The following is a 23,435-nucleotide window of genomic DNA, read 5'->3' on the forward strand; positions in this document are numbered from 1 at the left end:
AATTCCGCTTTACGCATCTGAATACCAGGCGCCCCCAGCGTTAGGTACGCGGTGGGAAATCAGCCTCCCGTTTACCCTGCAGGGGTTGCAGTGCGGTGGGCCAACGGGCCATAGTGTCCGTCCGTATACCAATCTATCAGCTGCGGTCCCTATCACCACATCGTGCGACTAATATGACCGGAGAAAACAGATACAGTTGCACTTGATTTACACGCGCTACTCTACCAGTATAACGCCTTTTGGGGCGACTAACGGAGCGAGCGAGAGGGTGGGCCTTGCACGTGCGAAATTGCGAGGGGTTACCTCCAACTGACTTGTGTACGGCACCCTACTAACTGGTCTCTAGCGATGTGCCAAATTTGGGCACAATCGGCCCAGCCGTTTTCGAGATCTGGAAGCGGTACCCTGCACGTGCGCACGTGCAAAATAGGTCCCAACTGACTTGTGCACGGCACCCTACTAACCGGTCCCTATCCATGTACCAAATTTGAGCGCAATCGGTCCAGCCGTTCCCGAGATCTGGAAACGACCCCTGCACGTGCGCACGTGCAGCAGCACCCCAACTCTGGCACATGGATATGCAGTGCCTAGTGGGTGCCTACCTACATGCCAACTTTCAGCGCAATCGGCCAAGTAGTTACCGAGATATTGCAACAATTACAAAAGTGACACCTCTTCGTTTTGCACGTGGCACGTGCATAAGGGGTCACCCACATGAATCGGGAATAGTCCAATACTTGGTAGAAGGAATGAAGCTACCCTACAAAAATTACCGCGTGTAAATCGGTCAAGTGGTTGCTGAGATATAAGCCTCGCAAAAGCGTGACCACGGCCGGCCGGCCGGCCGGCCGGCCGCTCATACTCAGAAATTTCCGTTAATCTAAGGAAAGACTACGCTCGCTTCGCTCGCTCCGTAATTATTTTCTCAGCAAGCTACTTCCTGTGGCGGCTTGTTAATTTGTCGGTATTGGTCTAGGACTGGTCACGGTTATGAGTACACCTGTTAAACACATGTGCGCATAATTAACAAGGAGACACTTTTTCGCACAACTGAGTGATCTCTGGCTAGCGGACAATTTAACTGTCACGGATTTTATGGTAGTAGCGGTCAGCGGAAGAAACCCGTTGGATTTCTTGTCCCGAATACCTACATTGCAAAATTCATGAAATATTATCGCAGCATTGTTCAACAGTATGCGAACCTGTTAGTGAGGCATCACAAGCTTTCTCACATAACTTTCGCTCGACGGTTGCTACCCCGTCTCTATAATGAGAAACGCAATGATTTTCTGCGTCTGCGCTTCCCAAGAGCGACCTACTATCCATCGTTGCTGTCAGAGTAGCCTGACTGCAGGGTTGTGCTCGACTCAAAAAAATTTGCCGACTCGACTCATCATTCAACCTCAGAAAGCCCTGGCTCAACTCTGACTCAAACAAGGAGCTGATTTTTTTCCCTTGACTCGACTCATGACTCAAGCGGCTCAATGAAAATATGAGTCGACTCAAACTTGACTCAAATTTTTGTTGAGTCAAGGGAGTTGACTCAAAATTGACTCAGATAAAAAAGCTGTTGAGCGGGGGATGAAAAAGTCCGGCAGCAGGGCCAGGGCGAAGTTGTTAAGCGGTGGTGGGGAATAAAAAGCTTCTTTCTGGAAAGTTGAGTCAGCTGACTCATGTTCCTAAATGTTTGACTCAACTCAATGTCAAAAGTTATTTTACTGACTCAACTCTGACTCAACTCAACGCCTTAATATTTTTGTCCGACTCAACTCTGACTCAACTCAACAGCTCAACAATTTATCCGACTCGACTCAAATCTGACTCATTTGAGTCAGAGTTGAGTCAAATTTTTGACTCGACTCATGAGTCAAGCACAACCCTGCCTGACTGTCATCTCGGCCCGTCACTCGGCCAGTTTTATTGTGCGAGCTTAGCCTGCCTCACTGTCTCAACTCAGCCTGTCTCATTGTCTCACCGCGGTCTATCTCATTGTCAGCTCGACCCATCCCACTGTCAGCTCGGTCTATGTTCACCCTCAACCCTTCCCGGCCGGAGCGCGGGTTTTCTGGAAACTCACCCCTCCACCATCCGTGAGTCACCCCACGCGTCCGGGCTGCGGCGGCGCCGATGGCGTCCGGGGACCGGGGGCACTGGCGCGGAAACCGTCATCGCGTGGCGTGCAGCGTGGGGCCCGGCGTCATGACTAGCCGTCCGGCCGGGCTGTGTCGCCGCGAGGTCGGGCGCCCGCCAGTCACCGGGCGCAGTTCGGGTCTGCCAGTGCCGCCGGCTGCGGGCGCGGGTCACAAGGTCACCGCTGCGGCGCGGACCGTGTGCCCGCTTTGTTGCCGGCCGGTCAGACCGTTCGGTGGCGGCCGGTAGTGCTGATTTATTGATGGCCCGTGCCCGTAATGGGCGGCTGATTCGGCCGGTCGGTAGAGCGCGGATTGTGGATAGACTGGCTCGTGGACGAGTAGACAGGCGCCACTACCAGCATCGCTGTTTTATCGACGCAAGGGGGCTCGTCGGTGGTGACATCAAAATGTCCTAGCCGCTCTGTTTCAGCGCGTGTGCGCACGAACTCAGGACACCCCCGATAACTATCAGTCAATCATGAAATAGGTGTCCGGGTAACGGGAGTGACTGGCAGAGAAAGCCTCTCTCAGTAGCGCGTCCTTCCGCGCGTGTTTAGCTGAGTGAGTTGTCAGATATGTGACGATCTCGGCCGGCCCGATGAAGTCAGTGGCGCGTGGCTAACGTGCTAATGGAGCGAGCCGGCCCCGCTCTGCGCCCCGTCACACACACAGACGTGACACCGAGCCGACCGGAGCCTGTGTCTAACCAAATCGAGCCGGTGACTTGTCCACTTTGGACACCTATCTGCTCTGTATCAGCTCCAGAAACATGCCCAGCGTCACTTCTGTACGCTTTGTAAACAGGGCGCAGCGTGTTAGACCATGACGGATTTATTGGCCCCTTTCTCGACCCGATTATATTTTGTTAGACGCAGGAATTAGAATAATTAGCCAGCGGTGCATATGATTAATGCTAATGTCCCATTACTCGGCTTCCATCTTTGATGTCGGGCGGCGAACGAGTGATAGGGGCGGCGATTAATTGGAGAGGCTGGGCATAAAGAATGACGTCGGTTGTGTACTCGGACAGCGGTCGATCGGCGCGGCTCGATCGCGCCCCTATCAGCCGATCGGCCACTCTCCCCGACCGCCGCCCAGCCGCCACGGTAAATAGTTTGTGTTTGTAACGAAACGGCGCGACATTCTTGTGTTGTCCAAGATATGGATGGCGTTCGTGATAGGAGACGCACGTCGGCCGGCCGGCGAGGTCGGGGCATTCCGGCCGCGGTCACCGTCAGTTGTCACCGGTCCTCAGCGAGGCGTCACCTGTCACCCGACTGTCATCTGACTTCACCAAACTTCACTGAGGCGCCAGCTGTCACCTGAACTCATCGTGTCATCTGACCTCTCCAGACCTCACTGAGGCGTTACTTGTCACACAAAAATCGCCGGGACGTCACTGGTAAACACCGGACTGCCTCGGGGAAGTTTTGGATAAGTGAGGGCAGTGAACAGCCAGTTCTGTGTCACCCATGTCCACTGTCAGGCCATCCACCAATTCGATCCCGTACCAGTCCAAAAAGCGTTCTAAATTCGCTTTCAATTTGTGGGTCGGAGAAGGACAGGGAATGAAACAACTTTATTCATCATCCCGCTAACAATTTGTGGGGGCAAATAACTTCAGCATTTCCCGGTCGTTTTCTCTCAGTTCAGTCGAATGGTCTAGTGTCTTGAATCCTTGGTGTGCCTGACTTGTATTTAGTGTCGACTGTCGGCACCGTCTGATGCCGCCGACACCGATGTTCTCCCCAGTGCCCTGAGCCTGAATCTGTGGGTGGTCGGCGACATAGACACTGCACATTCCCTCTCCGATACCCCGTGCCCTGACGGTACAGACAGCGGGCGGTCCGTGTTGCCGTCTCACCCGCCGCCGGCCGGCACACAGGAAGTGGGGTCACACTTGGCTGACCGGGGCCTCCTTGACTCGTGTGGTGGCGCGCGCCGGCGGCGCGGCGGCCGGCCGCGGAACAGGCGACCTCCTCCGTCGAGTGGCGGTCGACGCGACGGCTGATTTACCGAGACAGCCGCGGGCGCCGCTCCCCTCCCACCTGAGGGGGCGCCCCGGGCAGAGAGGGAGAGGGGAGAGACGATGTCGGAGTGTGAGGGATTGTTGGAGTGGTCTGTGGTTGGCTGGAACTGTCAGCTACCTCCTTATACAGGAGGGGAGAGACGATGTCGGAGTGTGAGGGATTGTTGGAGTGGTCTGTGGTTGGCTGGAACTGTCAGCTACCTCCTTATACAGGAGGGGAGAGACGATGTCGGAGTGTGAGGGATTGTTGGAGTGGTCTGTGGTTGGCTGTTGGAGTGGTCTGTGGTTGGCTGGAACTGTCAGCTACCTCCTTATACAGGAGGGGAGAGACGATATCGGAGTGTGAGGGATTGTTGGAGTGGTCTGTGGTTGGCTGGAACTGTCAGCTACCTCCTTATACAGGAGGGGAGAGACGATATCGGAGTGTGAGGGATTGTTGGAGTGGTCTGTGGTTGGCTGGAACTGTCAGCTACCTCCTTATACAGGAGGGGAGAGACGATATCGGAGTGTGAGGGATTGTTGGAGTGGTCTGTGGTTGGCTGGAACTGTCAATTACCACGGTGACTGTAAATACGGTGATCTCATCTGGATTTGGTCACGTGATCATTTTCGAGCGCAGCGCACGTGCAGTTGTGGCGAGGGCACTTCCAGAAATTCTGGATCCATGCGATTTTGGAGCCAATGTAAAGTCTATGGGAAAATGGTTCATTTTTATTTGTTTTTCTTATCACACCTAAACTTTCAAGTTTTTCTCAAAGATTCACCCTGATTCATGTGTAGAATTGATTGGTCTTTAATATGGTATCAATTTTAGATTTTTATCGGATAATTTCAAAAATTACTTACCATTTAAACTACCAAAAGAGGTGATTGCGGCTAAGCATTGTGACAGCCATATCATGTCACTGGGAAATTACGCTTTGTTGTGCATCTTCATTTTAACTGTTCTCGAAGTTAGTACACTCGGGGGCAGATTGATGTTCCACAACTCTTTATCCACCGGGTCCCTATGGCTCAGCATTGGCAGCAGCCGCCTGGTACCGGTAGACTGTGCCGCTTCACTTACTTGTCAAGCGGCACAGCCTACCCACCCGTATGCCACCGGTCTGGGTCGGTGGCTGGAAGGCGATGTGGGCCGCCTGTGACGTCAGCGCAGCGGTGAGGGCCGAGCCCGGAGGCATGGCTCGGGTCGGCGCGGCGCGGCGGCTGGCGAGGGCTGGGGAGTGAGGTGGGGTGGGAGCACGGACCATCGCGCGGCTGAGCGAGTGTAGTTAACTTTCGCGTCTCATGGCGCCAATTATTCTACCTAACAATTGTGCTAAAGCAGTTGTTAAAATGTCCTATCCCCAAGACAGCGCCTATCATCATACTTGCCATGCACATTACGACACACTTAAACGTGACATTGGGACAGCCGATAGAATTTATATCACACGTGCATCGAGTTGCGGAGCTACATTGTTTTTAACAGATATGTATTAAGGCCTTGATTGAGCTCATTGGTGTCTATTATTTCGCACAGCAATCGTCCAGAGACGTGGGAACTGGGGTTTTTGGATAGCGCGGCGACCCAACTCTTTTGTTCCTCTAATGTGTGGTTGCAGCCACCAATAGCAAACCGTTCCATCTAGGAACAAATAAGTCGCGCACCTGGGACGGTTCGAACCGGGTTTCTCCAACCGGTCACCCCACGACGCTAGCCTGTACCCAATGAGCTGCCGAAACCAGCGACCACCCGCCGCGGTCAAACGCGATCAAATGTCACAATACTGTCATTGGCGGTCAGCGGGTGAATGTCATTTTGTTTTGTGCGGACGAGGACCATTCTCGGTAGCTCAGTGGATGAACGCTCGTGTCGTGAATTGGCCGGTGGGAGAAGCCCGGTTCGAACCCCCCTGAGTGGCCGAATTTTTGGCTCCTAGTTGGAACGGTTTGCTATTGGAGGCTGCGACCACATATTAGAGCAACAGTAATAATCGCTTTAAATTGGAGCGTTGGCTGCGGCACTACTCATAAACCCCAGTTCCCACGTCTCTGGACGATTGCCGTGCGAAACAATAGACACCAATCTGCTCAATCAAAGCCTTAATACTAATATGTTATACAAAATATAGCTCCGCACCTCGATGCACGAGTGACATAAGTTCTGATATAAATGGGAAAGGCAATGGGAACGTGTTCTTTTATATTAAAATTGGTTACACATGTGTTTCGGGAATAATCCCTTGGTCACACCATATAAAAATAACTACCTATATCGAAATACAATCGAGGTCGAAATACAAATCGAGGTTGTATTTCGATATAGGTAGGGGAAAGTGGGGTAAGACGGTCAGGGTAGGTAAGACGGGCACCCCTTCTGCAGACCAAACCAATAGCGCTACGAGCAAGAAAAGTTAGGACCAGAATTGCCTTTCCCACTACACACCACCATTCAAGTCTGGTGAATTTGTGTTCAGTCGATAATCTTTTATTTTGATTTCTTTAAAACACTCATTTCATTGAAAACATCCATAATGTATTGTGCAAGCTTTTGTGTACAGCACTATAGAGTTAAAAACTCGCAATCACTTGTGGTACACTCATATGCCAACAGTGTTCATTTACGGCGGATTTGCTTTGTCTGCATCAAATTGTCCACAGCGAAAAATCGTGCTGAACTTCTGACATTGAGTTTGGGGTAAGACGGGCAACTATGAACCCAATGGGTCTGTAATGGTGAAAATATTTTTGTTGCTGTAGGAAAAAAGAAGCATTTCTAATAAGAATATGTTCGATTCCGATACTCACAGACATGTTAGCAATATTCCTTCGGCACAGTTTATTCTCGAATAATGAATGTGAAAAACGGTTCTACATGGCTTCTGAACTAGGGCCTATATAGGAGCATACGCCTTCTGCACGAATCTCGTATACTGCCATTTCCGAAGCACTTGAGACCAACGAGCGACTGTATAAATGCGGCTAATCTCGGGCATTTGTTGCGAGCTGCGCTGATCGGTGAAAGAAGCTGGCCGTCTTGCCCTACCCATGTGACCGTCTTACCCCATGGGGTGGGGTAAGACGGGTTTTTGCAAGGTTTTGCAAAAATAGCTGCAGTTTATTTGTTGAATCAGGTCTAAGTCTCATCTTCTGGCAAATGAAAGTAAAATGTCTGAAAAAGGTTTTCACCCAGTTTCCCGTTTCTATGATGTTTCTAACCGGCCGAAAAATGGCTCCAAAGTTAAGGTGCCCGTCTTACCCCACTTTCCCCTAGTTATTTTTATATGGTGTGACCAAGGGATTATTCCCGAAACACATGTGTAACCAATTTTAATATAAAAGAACACGTTCCCATTGCCTTTCCCATTTATATCAATACGTCTATGTAATAATAATAATGACATAAGTTCTATCGGCTGTCCCATTGCCACGCTTAAGTGTGTCGTAATGTGCATTGCAAGTATGATGATAGGCGCTGTCTTGGGGATAGGACATTTTAACAACTGCTTTAGCACAATTGTTAGGTAGAATAATTGGCGCCTTGAGATGCGAAAGTTAACTACACTCGCCCAGCCACGCGATGTCCGTGCTCCCACCCCACCTCACTCCCCAGTCCTCGCCAGCCGCCGCGCCGCGCCGACCCGAGCCATGCCTCCGGGCTCGGCCCTCACCGCTGCGCTGACGTCACAGGCGGCCCACATCGCCTTCCAGCCACCGACCCAGACCGGTGTCATACAGGTGGGTAGGCTGTGCCGCTTGACAAGTAAGTGAAGCGGCACAGTCTACCGGTACCAGGCGGCTGCTGCCAATGCTGAGCCATAGGAACCCGGTGGATAAAGAGTTGTGGAACATCAATCTGCCCCCGAGTGTACCTACTGGATGATTCATGCGTAGAATTTGTTGAACTTTTGTCTTGTGTCACTGATAATGCCTTTATAAATTAAAATTGTGAAATAATTATTCAAGTAATTTCGCCCCGGTCGACATGGACGCCGTTGTGAGCCGGTTTTGGCGTCGGGAGAGGGAGAGGGAGAGAGAGAGAGAGAGAGAGAGAGAGAGAGAGAGAGAGAGAGAGAGAGAGAGAGAGAGAGAGAGAGAGAGAGAGAGAGAGAGAGAGACGGAGACGGAGACGGAGACGGAGACGGAGACGGAGGACGGAGGACGGAGGACGGAGGACGGAGACGGAGACGGAGACGGAGACGGAGACGGAGACGGAGACGGAGACGGAGACGGAGACGGAGACGGAGACGGAGACGGAGACGGAGAGAGAGAAAGAGAGAGAGAGAGAGAGAGAGAGAGAGAGAGAGAGAGAGAGAGAGAGAGAGAGAGAGAGAGAGAGAGAGAGAGAGAGAGAGAGAGAGAGAGAGAGAGAGAGAGAGAGAGATAAAGACCAAGGGCTATCAGTGAGGCGGGAGCTCCACGACAGGTACTGGGAGCGGGCTCGCCTTTTCCTCGTAGTGACCCATCAAGGCTGGGCGGCGGCGGTACTAGTTTCGCAAGAGACAGAGACATGGAGCGACTCGGGACTCGTCTCAGTCCCGCCGCCACCCAGCCGCCCGCCGCGCCTGGCCGGGCTGCTGCTTCGGGCGCGGGCGGCCCTCCCGGCTCCTGCCCGTCTGGGATGCGCTCCCCATCCGCAGGGCATCGGCGGCGCCCAAGAGGCACAAGAATAACGGCGGTGCTGCGGGCGGCTTGTGGGGTGACGGTGCCGCGCTCCTTCCCCGGCTCCTCGCCGTCCGTCCCCCCCCCCCCCTCCCCGGTGCCGTTTTCTTCCAGGGGAGGTGCCTTGGCCGCCGTGCCGGTGCGTAGCGCAGTCCGCGCTTTCAGCACAGCAAAATATCCACCCAGGCTAGATTAAGGTAATGACAAACTAGGATTAAGAGTGGCTACAGACTTCAGACTTTATGCAGACTTAACATTAACATATTATATATGCAACTGAATGACACACATGGTGTTTGTTCAAACATTCTCAACAGAAAGTGAACATGTCAGGACAGCACCCCTTGGTGACCATATACTCAAGGGGTGTAGGCACTGATCCCCCAGGGGTGAAGTGATAGGAGCACAAACATGAGTCAATAGTTAGCTCTGTGTCTTTCCTCCTGCAAGAAAAATATATGTGTGATGCCCAATGTGACTGGTAACTGCATATTATAAAGCTGGAAATATTGTACACAAAGTTATGACAACACAAGCACACATTAAACAATGCATGTTACTGCTCTTGTTATTCCTATATGAGACCTCACAAGACACAAAAATATGCATGGTAAAAAGGGAGCAACAATACATTTCAAATGTAGCTTGTCATTGAAATGATCGTGGATTTCACTACATCAAAAGTGAATGAAATTAAGTGATATAATAAGAGATATTAACCTTACTCTCATATTAGCCAAAAGATATAAAATTTCAAAAAGACAAAATACAGTTTCGGGAGCTTTCGGCTTTGCGCCTTTATCAACCGTTATGTATTATTTAGATCATTTTCGTCACAAACTTGCATGGAACAGAAAATTCGAATTGGTACGAACATGCAGAAATCACACACGCACTTCCCAGCTACTCTTTAAAAACGCATCTATGCAAAACTTACAGAGACATAAAAGATTTATCATGAAGTGCAGAACAAGATAGTCATGTCGAAAACATGAGTCATACGTTCAGCGGAGATAGTATACATCGTGGGTACATCATCAATAATGGGTCCCGACCCCCCGACCAACATTAAAAATATGGAGATAAGCATATATGAGGTAAGTACATGCATGCATACGATAACAGAAGTGTACAACAGCACAACCGCACGGCGCACACCCGCGCACACAAGTTTCCATGGTCAGTCAGTTGAGATATAATGACCACTCAGATGATAGGCCAAGACGAGGTTTGCGTGTTAAGAGTGGGTTGAAGTTCGCGAATAAAAATGGATTCCCAAATTTTTCTATCTGGGCCGTCTTTTGACGCATGCAGAATCTTGATTGAGACGTTTGAGCAGTCCAGTTGCACAGAGTGTTTCGTTTGGTGAAGGCCAAAAGGGGTGTCTAGTTTGTTGTTTTTTGCATCTCTCATGTGTTCATTATATCTAAGCCTGACAGATCGGCGTGTTTCACCGACATACACAGACTCGCCTTGTGCGCACAGTTGACATTCCATCTGGTACACCACATTCTTTTCATGACATCTCCCACGAATTTTCTGTTCCATGCAAGTTTGTGACGAAAATGATCTAAATAATACATAACGGTTGATAAAGGCGCAAAGCCGAAAGCTCCCGAAACTGTATTTTGTCTTTTTGAAATTTTATATCTTTTGGCTAATATGAGAGTAAGGTTAATATCTCTTATTATATTCATAATGTCTCTCAAAACTGTGCTAAAAACCATTCAAGAAATTAAGTGATAAACAAAGACTCTGGAAAAGAAGATCAGCATAACCAAAGATATGTAGACTACATATGTCTTGTATCCAAAGCTAAAGTATGCTCCTCAATGTTGTAAAAGTTGGTTGGCTTTTACAATAACTTTGAATAAAAAAAACAACATATGGTAAACACAATCCAAGGAAATGCCAAGATCCATCCAACCTTTGACATGCCCTGTTTGGAATGCTGTTAAACATGCTATGATCTTCTCAGAATAGGAAAAATCAACTATAAATATTACCTTCTTTTATTACAAATAAAATCCCCATGAATTTCACTATTGTGACAGTGCAGAGCTCATTCAGTCAATCAGAGACTGTGCAGAGACTTCATCATTCAAACAATCAGAGAATCAATGTGCAAAGACTAACACTTTAAAATCTACTGACTTTTCCCAAACATCTTTCATGCTACAAGCTTATGCCTACTCAACACTTTTTTCATGACTCGAATATGGTGGTGTTCATTTAAAGTGAAAACTTTCATCCAGCACTAAGCAGATTATTTCTAAGCTCCACTAAGTCCCAAATTCTGCTATATTTCGCTTGGAGTCCCTTCATAGTTTGAATTCAAGGTGCCTTGCGGATTTACCTCAGTTATGTAGGTAAATACACAAGGATTTATGGGCTTTACCTCAGTTAGGTATGTAGCTGCTCCCTTAATTTAAGTTTCTCGTTAAATTTCATTGAGGCGTTGCAAGATGGGCTGTAGCCGAATTCTCTTTCCTGTTTAGCTGATGCTCATAATACCTCAACATTTTTCATTCCAATTTTTGTAGCTGTTAACAAGACCCATCTACCTAGACAACAATGACGTTACAGAGCAAACCCCTGGCTGTTTCACGGGCGCGCTGCCAGCTGCTGCCAGCGCATTCCGTGAGCTAGCGTCAACCTCCGGTAGTGTTGGAGGTATAGGCTTGTTGATGTCTCTATGTAAGCCAAAAATGGCTGGCAGAGTGCCGCGAAACACCACCCTTATTTTTGCACAATAATGGTGTGATAACTGTTCCTGCAAGAAAATATAAGGTGAAATGAAGTAAAATCAGGTCAAACATGAATATATACCCAAAAGAAGCAGTGTATGGAGTACCTATGTTCACATTACCAATAATATGATGCACAACAGGCCATAGAAAAACAGGTTGAGGTGAATGTTGAATTGTAACCCAATTTCAATATCAATATGGCACTTGGCATTAACAGTAAAACATACCGTTTTTGATGTTAAATCAACAGAAAAAAACTCCTGAACGTAAACAAACTGATCAGAATATATAATTAGGATAATATATAGCCCATAACATTCACGGCCCCATTCCACGCAGAGATTGTTTACCCCTTGGTTTACCCCGTGTTCGCAGTCTCCCGGACGACGAAGATTCTATACGTCGTCCGACCAATCACGTTCAAGATCAGCGGGGCTTGGCCGCGGTTCTCGAACGCCATTGGCCAGATTACGCAGAATCTTCGTCGTCAGGAAAACTGTGAACACGGGGTTGCATTTTTCGCTATGGTAACAAAAGCGCCAGAATTGACTACCAGAATTGGATCCGAAGGTCAAATGGGTCACGTGACTGTCAAGTTCAGATGGACAACACCTGTCAATTACCTTCTTATACAGTTGATTGTCACTGTCTAAGAAGTCTACTATCGAGTAGAGCAGCCTGTCGCAGGGATCAATCGGTCCGAATATCATCAACCACGAGGCTCTACCGTCCTCTTCCAGTCCCAGAGGAGCGTCCCCAGCCAAAATATTACCAGTCTTGTTCCGTTGTCAGCAAATTTGCCAATCATGACCATGCATTAACAATGATATGTTTTGTTCATGAATCTATCACATGTAAGAAAATCAATCTAAAACCCGACTAACTGCCCGACCGAAAAATGTCTCAACAGGACAAGGACAAAACGGAAAGGTGCAGGATCATCAACTTCATAGACGTGTCCAGCAGTGAAAGACAGATCTGCAGGCCGGCCAGTCAAAATGGAACGGCAAATTCAAATCCGTCTTGAAGTAAGTAAGTCAGCGTGCATGCGGCCATAGACAACTGTAGTTTATAGACTGCTGATAAAAAGTGGCTTAAAATACAGCACATTTTAAAGTTGCCGCCGAGTCGTGCGGTTTGTGGGCCGTAGACCCCCTGTTCAGTCGCTGGGTTGACTCGGGGGTCGGTCAGTCGGACTATAGGACCACTCCTGACCAACTGACCACTTGGTCACGACCTGCAGCGGTTTTTGCGGGTCTGACGGGGCGAGGAGCCGCCGTCTGGAAGCTGAGGACCAGCTGCTCTGACGAGACGCCGGAGAGAGAGGGAGAGAGGGAGAGAGCCCCGGCCAGCGGCTGACCACCCGATGCCCGCGGGCAGAGGGGAGGGGAGGAAAGAGGAGGGGAGTGGAGGGGAGGCTGCCCTCCCCGACTGCGGCCACTTTGACCGCAGAACCGCCACGCCGCCTGGACTGCCCCATTTACAGCACGGAGGCCCGCATACGTGCTAATTTGATAACCCCTTCAGTGGCCGCCAGCCGCCGGAGGCACACAATGCCCCAGAACAAATATTTCATAAAAAGGCTGAAAGAAAATAAGCAACGACAATGAAAGGCGGGTGCCTGAAGTTGCAGCGATGTTCTAGTGAAAAGGCATTTTTACTATTATAGATACCAACGGAAGATAATCAAACATGAAGAAGGTCTTTTTTTAACCCGCGCACCGACGGGGGTCTGCGCCAACTTCGCACCGACGGGGGGGGGGGGCGGATGACCGCCCCCCCCTGAGATCTCGAGAACGAAGCAAGATAGCGACAAGCGGTAAACGGCATCGGATACGCACGGCCAAGATCTACAATTTTTACTAAGGTCATTTTCAGGTCAGGTCAAAGATGACGTCACAGGGGTCGAAAAAGTCAAAATGGCGGCGCTAGATATGGAGAGTTTTTCTCGAATAACTTTCGAATTAGTCAAGGTAGGAACAAACTAAGGGCATCATCGTGATCCTCTCGTCAATCCGCATCGAATGATATATGTGTTGACCTCGAAAGGTCAAGGTCAAAGGTTGACCTCAGGTCACGTGACCTCGAGGTCATCATGTATATCATTCGATGCGTCTTGACGAGCTGAACACAATGAGACCATCCACGCGTCTGTATCTTGTTCCTGTACGGAGTTATTGGCCAAAAACCTCTGGTGACCTTTGATGACGTCACATGACCTCACAGCTGCCCAACAGCAAAACAGACCTCAATGTAGTGAAGGTTGATCGTATATGAAGTCATGTATAGTATATGGGGCCATTCCGACCCGTTTTAGTGGTAAAAACAGGGAGTTGATTTTTCCCCCATTGACTTATAATGGGGAGGTCGCGAAATTGACCTGACCTTAGGTCACCGATATCAAAATTCCGAGATATACAAATTGTAGCTACTAATGACCTAATAATATCCTGCGACTTTCAAAGGCCTCTGACATCTACTGTAGCTCTGGCACGGTGACAAAGTTGCAAAAAAGTGACTTGAGGTTGGGTCATTCAAAGTGACCTGGTGACCTGACCTTTAAAGGTAGGAGGTTCAAACTTGCACACTATGTGTAAAATTGATGAGCTTATAGTCATACCAAATTTCGCGGCGCTACGCGCCGCGGTTTTCCCGCTATTCGCGAAAAACCTCAGGGGGGGCGGATATCCGCCCCCCCCGTCGGTGCGAGGGTTAATTAATTGGGAGTCACTGCCCGATGCGTGGGTGGCCGCAGTGGTGATCGACTCCCCGTGCTTCTAGCAATCGCTTGATGGGCGACGAAGAGGCACTTGTTGTCAGGCGGTCTATTGCAGGTGCGGGTGAATATTTACGCAATATCTACATAACTTGGTACGTAAAATATATCGTCAGTATACCTACCTAAAGATATATGTAAGCTGACTTTCACCGAATGTCGGGGAGGCCAAATACTACATCAGAAACGCGGGCATCTGGTACATCAAACGATTAGAGCCATAACTTCACTGTGCCATAGTATATAAGGTGTTATTTATTGTGTAGCTATTATCATAATAGCATCATAAACTGCACTTGATTAAACTGTCTTCTCTCATATTGTTGTCGGCTACTGAATCCGTATAATGCTTGAAACAACAAACTTAAAACGCGAGAAATGCTTTGACCTCAAGCTTGCGCTCAAGTTATTCTTGTGGCAAGAAAGGAATGAATCATGATGACATTCTGAATGACGCACGCGCAACAAATGTGACAAATGCACAATAACGCCGAACAGCTGTCGCATATACATATGGTTACGGTAGTTCTTAGGTGTTGTTTTTATCCGCTGGGACTGTGAGCGTGAGATGATGTTTTTCGTACTCCAGCGTAGATGGGTAGCCATTCGGCTTCCACGGTTGACAGTGATGACGTCAGTCATCTTTTGCAAGCTCGTTAAAGATTTGGGCTGTGCGGACGATTGAGTTGAGTCCCCGCACAGCCCAAATCTTTAACGAGCTTGCAAAAGATGACTGACGTCATCACTGTCAACCGTGGAAGCCGAATGGCTACCCATCTACGCTGGAGTACGAAAAACATCATCTCATGGTTACGGTAGCGTATGCACAGCACACATGTCAATTATCGCGTTAATTTCAAAGGGTCCAAAACTTGAATGACTATAATGACTCTGAACGGTACTTGAGCAGATTATGAATAAAACGGATATTATTGTTTATTTTGCAGCTTTCGTTTTGTTAATTATTTTTAAAAAGTAACAATTGTTTAGTTTTATGTCAATAATTACATTATGTACGTACATATCGAATTCTTATACAGAGAAAGGTTGGCTGATATATAACTGACACAAAACAGCTTAGGGTCTGACTTTGGCGAAGTTTAGTGCAGGAACCAGACTAGGAGCGAAAGTCATTATGGATGGCTCGGGGCGCAAAACGCATTGCGCGTATAGCCAAAATAAGTGGATGTGGTTGTTTTCGGATGCCAGCTGATGGACTTCACCGTGAAGATTACTGATGGAAATCACTGCTGGAGGTGACCACTAAAGATGTAGCTACTGGATATTATTGCTGGAGGTGGTAGCTCATGGATTTTACTACTGGAGGTAACTGCTGGTGGTAGCTACTGGATATTACTGCTGGAGGAGACTGCTGCTGGTGCCTTCTAAAGGTGACAACCAGCGCAGCCGGCTGCAGCCCTCGCGTGCGGCCCGGTCGGCTCGGCGGCCCGGCAATTCATAAAGCCCGGCCGGGTGAGCCGGCGGGCCGACGGAACGGCCGTCGCGCCCATACCGGTCCGAGAGGAGATAACATCGGCGGATCGTGCAGATTGGTTAGATCAGCTGCTAAGTAGCCCACCGGAAAGGCATAGCCGGCGCTGTTTTTGCCACCGATAACCGATCTTCCCATCTCCAGCGCCCCTTTTCACGCTTAAGGTAGATTGAGTTGGGCCGAGATAAGCACAGTAGCACTGGGGGCGAATATAGGTAATTACAGGGTGTATGCTTTGTCTCATCTAGCGGTACCATTTCGTGGCGTATGCCTGTGGGCGCTTGCCTTCCTGGAGCTCGCGGATCGGCAGGAATGGAGCAGCTGCATGCTCCGGCAGCCGGCGTTGATAGCAGGCGGGGATGGATAGCATCTCCGCAGGGTGAGGCGGGTCTAAATCTGATCGGACAGGACAGACGCTGTCCGCGGCCAGCCACGGCCTGGCCTGTACCGGTAGTGGGCCGAGGACAAAAGAGCAGAACTAGCGCTGACAGATAACAATCCTTATATGCTATGAAATTCCAGAGACGAGACGACTTGCACCGAAAATGACATGAATAAGGCTGAAGCCATGTTGAACTTGTTCTGGAGGGTTTATGCCTGAACAGTCCTGAACCTTTGATATGGAAATGCACAGTGCACGTAGCATGCACCGCACCCGCGTAACATTCAGGAAGTTTTTTTTTTTTTTGCTGGACAATGCGGGTTTCCTTCCTGCCAATTATTGACTGGTGGGAGATTTGACTGACTGCGGGTATTTGACTGCAGGTGGGGAGGCGTGGGGAGCCTCTGTTGACCGGGAGTTTGCCTAATGACCGTCCGGGAACCTGTCAATGGCATTTCACAATTCCCAACCAATTGCATGACACGATTAAACGGCGCTTCCGGCCAGTGGGCCAGTGGAGAGAGATAGGGAGGGAGAGAGAGAGGGGTGGGGGAGATGCAGAGGGGGAAGGAGGGAGGTGGAATACCAAAACGAAACCAACACGGCATTCTGCATAGTGAACACTGAACAGGAATGATAAAATTCTATACGTTATTTTCCACACCAAGAGATCAATCAGAATCACAGTTTTCACTTTTTATTGACGTCATATAATTTGTACGAAATCCATTACCAGCTTGAATAATAAAGCTTTGAAAACAAAAATATAAATACTTAGATTCCTTCTCTTCTCTATTTGGTTTTCAGACATATGTAGATTGTATTCAATTGTATTATGTTGTTGTGTGCTGACACCCATGCATGCGTTGTTTGCCATTGAACGGTCGTCGCCACTGCGCTGTGACCTCGTCTGACCTGTGTCTGCGTTTCTGTGTCCCCCTCCCCCTCCCCAACCCAGACAATGTCTCACATGAAACATGGGCCGGACATGAGACGCCGATTCTCAGCCCAGAGGTGTGCCACCGTCACCGTGGCGCTTTTGTTAGTCTGCGCAAATGGAGGTAATTTCGGGGACAGTGACAGCACGCCTCCTCCTCCCTCACTCCGTCCCCCCCCCCAGCCGGTGTCAGGTCACGACCAATTCACACCCCTCTCTCTGTCTCCCCCGCCGTTCCGGAAACGGCGAGTCCCGGTGGTGCTTCAGATGACTCTGTGGGTCCTCCACCGAGTCAGGCAGAGTCCTACTCAGTTCCATCGGGGCGGTAATAGACGGGAAGCCGAGTCATCAAATCACGGGTTCCGGCCGCACGTATCAGTGTCACGAATGGTGAAGAGGTGACCAACACCGACACTTCAGAGATAGCCAAGTCAGGACAATGCAAGCCTGGTCAATGGTCATTCACCTCAGCTACAGGCAATTGCACATGCATATTACAATTAAGGTACGCAGGCTGGAGCTCGCCATCTCCTGTCTACAAAGCTTGACGTAATTTTCCTAACGACGGTATGGGCTAGGTGGCGAGTCATGCTCTGCTCTGCCCTTCAGCAGACATCTTTGCATAGATGAGCACTGAACATAGAGACATGCAGAGCGTGAATTTTTGCGTCGAAATGATTTGCATGTGCGTGTGTCGGCGTGCACGCTCTTTGATCAGTCGTTACAGCAAATGAGGTCATTATCATTTCGGACCGGGCGGATGTCCCCTTCCTCCCTCCCCATGAAGGACGGTCAATGGTCGATTTCCTCCCCGCTCCCCCTATGCAGTCCCCTATGCAGCGGGCAGCTCATTTTGCTGCAATTTCCCGTTGACCCTGACTCGTGGCCATTTGTAACAGGCCGTCAACAGATTCTGTTTGCGGCCGGTTTTTGTGTGCCGACATTTGGACGCACGGCTGAGCCGTTTACGCTGGGTGGTGCTTACTATAAACAACTCTCGTCGCGTGGCAGCTACAAGAAGCGGGGCAAAAACGACGCCACTCGGCGGCGGTCGCCGGGTGGCAGCAGCGACGAGGCGGCGGTTTTTATTCGCGTGGCCAAACGCCCGTAGTGGTGCGGGCCGCAGACGCCGATCGTTCGATAACATAATAACGCACTTATCGGGCCGATCTTCTCTCTCGCTCGGCTTGTAAACAATCGAGACATATAATTAATTTCGCCGTGCCGACCTGCCGCAGTCCGCCGTGGGGTGCCAATTGAATACGGAGCAGCCATCGCAATGCAGCGGCCCCAGATCGGAGGGGAGCCAGGGGTGCCATGACGCGCGGTGCGGCGGCCCGTCGCGCGCCACCTCCGCCGCGAGCGCGCCAACTTTGAACTGGCGGCCGGAACTGGCGTGTGACGGCACCGTTACGCCGTCACAATGGCCGTCACGCCGACAATGGTCGGCTGGGTACAGAGAGCGGTACACAGGGCGGCGGCCACGGTGCGTCCGCGCCGCGTCTCCGAGCACCGCCCGCCGCCCGCTCGTTTGGCGGGTTTCACCGCGGCGCGGCCAATTTGCCCTCGGCTGACAGGAGCACCGTGATGACCTCCCGTGGGAGCGCTCCGGAGGCAGGGGAGGGGAGGGGAGCAGCGGCCGCGCGGAACGGCCCCGCCCGCCTGCCGCTCACCGGGACGAACCGCCGCTCGAGCGAGCGACTGTCGGCGGCGCGGTCATGAGGCTGCGGCACAACACAGCAAGAACCGAGTCTGATGAAAAACAACTGCAGCCACACTGATCTGTTCCTTGAAGCCTATTCTCTCAGCACTCATTCCGAGAGGAATCTGCGTTTCTCTGAACTTGTCTGCGTAACCATGTTCCTTCTTACAGACCTTTTCCAACTCCAGTCTACTAGCCCTTTTCATTAAACTGTTGCTCTACCTTTGCACCCCTAGTCAGGAGCCTGGGCCAGGCAACTCCCACCGTGGCGTTAGAACTCGGATTCAGCGACAGACCACCGTGTGAGCCCGGCGGATCCATTGAGCCACACCCTGCCAGAGAACCACCTCACCAATCGCACGCGGACGCACCTGAAATTAAACACAGTCAATCGATAATTTCCACCTGTTTTACCGGCACGCCCAAGTCGCAGGTCCGGCGGCGGCCGCCGCAGCTGCCGCCATTACCCGTACTCATCACACCTGACTGTTCGTAAAAAAACGGTCATCACGCGGTGTCCTGAGCTCGTCTGCCCGGGCCGCAGCGGTGGCGGTTGGGACCGGGTGCACTCGACTGAAACCAGGGGCGTCTGCCCGGGCCGCTAGGTCCCGGACCTGTGGTAACGAGGGGGTCGTTTTGGCACCTGCCGAGCGACACCGGGCGGCACTGGTCACCCCTGAGGACTCAGCTGGCAGCGGTGCAGCCACCTTTATATCACGCACCACAAACCGTCGTAACCAGCAAGACACCGAATAACTAGTTTGTCCACCGTGTGACCGATGGCCTCATACACTAATGGCATCACCTGATGACTCCAAATGTCAGCGCTTAGCATCGTCGCAACCTCCTGGACCGACAAATTGAAGTGTCCGGCGCGGTAGCCACCTCCCCCTCTCCGTAGGGCAGGTCCAGGGCTCGAACCGCCGCGCCCTCGCTAATTCCGACGGAGCTGCGCGGATCACTCACCGACGAGCTGACGGGCGGGGCGGGGCGGGCAGAGAGGGCGGAACGGGGCGGGGCGGGGCGGGTCACTGTCGCGTTCGCGACCCCACCCACTGCCTCCAGCGATCAGTAGGCAGTGGGTACTGGGGAGTGGCAAGGTGGGTCCGTAGAGAGGGAGGGAGGGAGGGTGTGTGTTTATGGATAGCTGTTGACTATACAACTTGAACTGCCAGATAGCTTGTCGACTGTCGTAACCGCTCTTAGTCCATGTCACGAGCGGATGACAGAGTGCCAGAGCCCAGACATTTTGTTCTCTTCATGGCTAGCATTCTAGGTCTGATCTAATGCTGTTTGCTACCAGAGATTGCATCGGTTATAGAAACTTCGCTATATTTCACCTTCGACTGTGCGCAGCAACTCGATGTTTGGCTTGTCATATATATGAAGCACTTACGTATTTTACAGGGTACCTATTTTTTCAGCGGCTCAAGAGTGTGGCTCGTTCCGACCTACTTCCAAAAAGGAACGGGGGCACGTCTGAGGGGACCCATAGCCGCCCCAATGCCAGCGGTCTGTACTCCATGCCCTCCTCTCCTTTTACTTACTGCCCTCCTGAACGACCCAGAGCTAGACTTCAAACGGCCCGTCGTTCGGGTGACGCCAGGGTCAATAGGGGTCACAGCACTGTGGCTACCGAGGGAGGGGAGGGGAGAGGGGGAGGGGAGGGCAGACTGGGTCGGCACCTCTGCGGGAGGCGGTAAGGTGACGCCGACGGTGGCCCCAGTTAATGGTTTGGATCGCGGAGGGCAGGGGCGGAGGGGGAGGCAGGACACAGGAGAGGTGTCCGAGGCGGCCGCACCATCATCGGTCATCAGAACGGGCGGCAGTCTGTCGGCGCCACGGTGGACAACAAACAGGAAGCGGCGCTGTCGAGCGCGCTGCGATGTCTCATTTAGCGGCGCGAGAGATGCCAGTAAGGCGCGGCACACCACTGGTTGATTTATTGTCAGCGAGTTCGCTGGCTCGCCAAAACGCGCCGGCCAGGCTCAGACAGGGTTCAAGGCCGCGCGCGCGGCGGTCGCCGGCCGGCTTATTTGGACCGCTCACTTGCCTCCTGTTGTAGCGGCTAATTGGCCCCCCTAGCTCCTATTTCGGCGCGGCGTCAGGTGGTGGCTGCGCACGCGCGCCGGCCGCCGGTCAGCGGCGCCCGTTTGAAGCCGTCCGACCCTTGCATGGGGCGCGGTGTGGGCCAACCAGCCCCCGGCCAGCCTGCGGGCGCATCTGGCGCCAGTTAGCCTGTTTGGCTGAAAGTGAAAACGCCGCGTAACGAGCTTTTGATCAGCCTGGTTCCGCTGGACGATTGAGACGTGTGTGTGTGAGTGTATGTGTGTGTGTGTGCGCCGCTGGGACGCAGCTGACAGAGCATGGTTCGCTGCCAAGGCGGGCGGCGGTGCAGGATATGATTGTGGATGCCGTGACAGACTGATGAGCCGCATTGAGCGGGCTGTGGCGGCCGGTGGGCACTGACCGGTGCGGCGGATTCCCGGCCCGGCTGTCACCGCTCGCACACCCGACAATAGGGCTCCGGGAACAATCAGTGTCATCTGAGTCAATGGTAGGCGGCACACATGACTCGCATCGGATGACACTAAACACTGGCGGCCGATCGTTGCCCGAATCGATCGCCGCGGCCGCGGAAATCAGGCGTGTCTGGCCGGGACGATCCACTGCAGAGTTCCGCTCCAAGCTCACATGGAATGGTCCCGAGCGGATGTGAAATCGAGCCGACCTCCAAACTATACATACTCGTATGTGAACATTGTCCTTTTGAAACATTGGGTCATTGGATTTCTCCAAATCAGATAAAAGTCTAAGTAATATTTATGATCAAGTTGTCAACGCATAGTCGTAAAACATTGACATCTAGGAAGTTGTAAGGATAGTAACCACATGTCTCCATGCAATCTGCCTGAAATGTTACCTCGCTCATTCTGCGCAAGTCGTATTTCAACTTAGTATAAATACCATCTAAACATAAATCGTACCATAAGCTAAGCATAAATCATATAATTGATAGTTACTCTGACCACCAAACTAAATTATTTCATCTAAAGAATTCTCTAAATACTGTACCCGATGACCTACTCCACCCGGCTAAGGACTGAGCGGAAAGTCATTCTTGTAACTATGTAACTAAGCGACCCGGTGCCGTTTTCAAAGTAAAACAAAGACTACCTCACTGGCAGAGACGTCAACAAATGTCCCAACACTTAACATCAGTGATACCCAACAGTAGAATATTGATGAATATATTGATTATGAATACCTAATGGCTGGCAGTGATCACAAGGCACAAAGATAAGGCTGGTGATCACTTCTAGATCATAACATTGAACATATACTTATAGGTGTGCTATTTATTTATTTCGGCGTCAAATATGTGATCGTTAAAAGTTAAGCGAGCATAGTAACACAAATGCCAAACTCGCCATTTATCAGTTCGGGCGCGATCAATGTTTCCTAAGAAGCCTATCAGTCAGGCGATATTTCTAGTCCTACTCTTCAGACTGAGTTCAGCGATTCCAGCCGCCTGGTGCTCCAATATAGGAGGGGTCGGCCTGCCATTGGGACCCTTACCATCCGTCCCATCAACCTCCGACAGCCAGTATACGACCGTGTTTGGATGCCGGCTATAAACACCATTGTACCGGACCAATTCCGAGCCCTAATGGTGTCGATCGCGCCGAGCCACTGTCGAGTAGTTGTAACACGGACCCTCCCCGAGCCATACATCACTGCGGCCGAGGTACTACAGTAAACAGAGGTGGCGGCCCCGGCGGCCCCGGCGGTCCATCCTTTGATCGGGCGAGGCCCGGCCGACTGGCACCTACGGGTGGGGACTCGGACCCGACGGCCGCCTGTGGTTTGACACGAGATGTTGCACGGCCGCCGACCGGTACACAGAGATTTACTGCACCGCTGAGACGATAAGCGAGACAATGCGGGCTGGGACAAATGTTAGTTTATTCATTTGTTGTGGTTTCGTGTATATCCTAGAAAGACAGAAAATATCAAGGGACAAGTAATCCGAAGCCGATAATATGGATAATACACTTTCTGAGGTTTGACCACACAGACATAACTGACATTCAGTTTCGAATCTACACTGGCGTAGAATGATGTAGATGCCTTACACTGGTGCTGATGACATATGCAAGTAGGATCCGTAACTATTCCAGTTTTTTTTTTTACGGATACGCCGCAGTTAATTGCCACCTGACGGTAGTTATTTTTCTTGGACTTGTACAATCATTAGCCTCTCAAGTGCCATTAAAGTGACGTAAGGCACCGGGCAATAAGTTTAATCACATCAAAACAGACTACGCGTAGCTGGCTCCAGCAAATTTGGCCGCACCAATTTGTGCTCACCTTGACAATTGAGCCCGTCAGGTGACCTAGAAAGGCCCGGGGCCGGTTCACGTGCTGGGGCGCGTTAGTTTCTGCCCCGTCAGTGGGGCCGCATGGCCGGCCGGAACTGGCTGTCACACGGCCACCGTAACAAGTGTCCTCTAATCATCACGCAGTCTAACGGAGGGGCGCGGCGGGCGGGGGTCACGGGTCGGACGGGGGGGGGGGCGAGGCCAGGACG

The sequence above is a fragment of the Amphibalanus amphitrite genome, unplaced genomic scaffold, assembly GCF_019059575.1.
Source record: "Amphibalanus amphitrite isolate SeventyFive unplaced genomic scaffold, NRLGWU_Aamphi_draft 001663F_arrow, whole genome shotgun sequence".
Classification (NCBI taxonomy): domain Eukaryota; kingdom Metazoa; phylum Arthropoda; class Thecostraca; order Balanomorpha; family Balanidae; genus Amphibalanus; species Amphibalanus amphitrite.